General features: G+C 70.9%; 1 non-coding gene across 1 annotated transcript; it reads right to left on the bottom strand.

Moving 5' to 3' along the window:
- Nucleotides 1-87: 87 nt before the first annotated feature.
- LOC124234027 (5.8S ribosomal RNA) lies at nt 88-240 on the bottom strand. The gene has a single exon (XR_006887201.1). It is a non-coding gene; the product is annotated as a 5.8S ribosomal RNA (ribosomal RNA).
- Between the last annotated feature and the right edge of the window lie 822 nt (nt 241-1,062).

The raw sequence follows: 1,062 nt of genomic DNA, 5'->3' as shown, positions 1-1,062 counted from the left end.
GAGGGCCCGGGGCGGGCCCTGCGAGAGATCCCCAGCCGCGCACCCCGGGGCAGGCGACACCCACCCCGGGGGCGATTGATCGTCAAGCGACGCTCAGACAGGCGTAGCCCCGGGAGGAACCCGGGGCCACAAGTGCGTTCGAAGTGTCGATGATCAATGTGTCCTGCAATTCACATTAATTCTCGCAGCTAGCTGCGTTCTTCATCGACGCACGAGCCGACTGATCCACCGCTAAGAGTCGTACGAGTTTGAACGGCGGGGTCCACCCGCAGGGCGGGGGAAGAGCCCGCCCCTGGCACGGCACATCCCCGGAGGGTGCCTCCGGTCGGCCAGAAAGACACAACGAGACCAGACTCCGTGAGGTCGGAAGGTTGGACGACGGGGCGTCCGGCACGGGCCCCGCGGGGCCGTGCTCGGACACCCCACAGGCACCCGGGTGCTCCCGCCTCGCCCGAGGAATCCGCGGGGGGCGCGCCGCCACGCTGCCCTTCCCGAGACACACTGAGGGCGCCGCCGCCCGCGAGAGCGGGGGACGGACGGCGCCGGAGACGGAGGCGCGGCGCGACAACTCCGGCCCGCCTCGCGGGAGACCGGAGGGCGCGGGGACGGACGCGCCGGGGGCGGCGGCGAGGAGGACGCAGCGGCCTAGGCACGCCGGGCGGACGGAGGCCGGAAGGGGCTCGTGGGCTCACCGAGATCGAGCCCACTTCCTCCGGACCACCGCTGACCCGGGACCGATGCGCGCCCGTGCCTCCCGTGCCTCCAGCCTGGCGCCCGCGCCTCCCGCGTGCCCCCTCCTCCCTCTCTCGAACCTCTCGCGACCAGCGGGCCAGCACCGCGCCGGCCTGCCCGTGCCGTGCGGGGGTGAAAAGGCTCGGCCGCCGGCAGCGAGCCGCTCCGGTAATGATCCTTCCGCAGGTTCACCTACGGAAACCTTGTTACGACTTTTACTTCCTCTAGATAGTCAAGTTCGACCGTCTTCTCAGTGCTCCTCCAGGGCCGTGGGCCGACCCCCGCGGGGCCGATCCGAGGGCCTCACTAAACCATCCAATTGGTAGTAGC

This window comes from Equus quagga, unplaced genomic scaffold, assembly GCF_021613505.1.
Source record: "Equus quagga isolate Etosha38 unplaced genomic scaffold, UCLA_HA_Equagga_1.0 64983_RagTag, whole genome shotgun sequence".
Taxonomy (NCBI): domain Eukaryota; kingdom Metazoa; phylum Chordata; class Mammalia; order Perissodactyla; family Equidae; genus Equus; species Equus quagga.
Note: the sequence above shows the minus strand (reverse complement) of the source record. Positions and strands in the feature narration are given on the sequence as shown.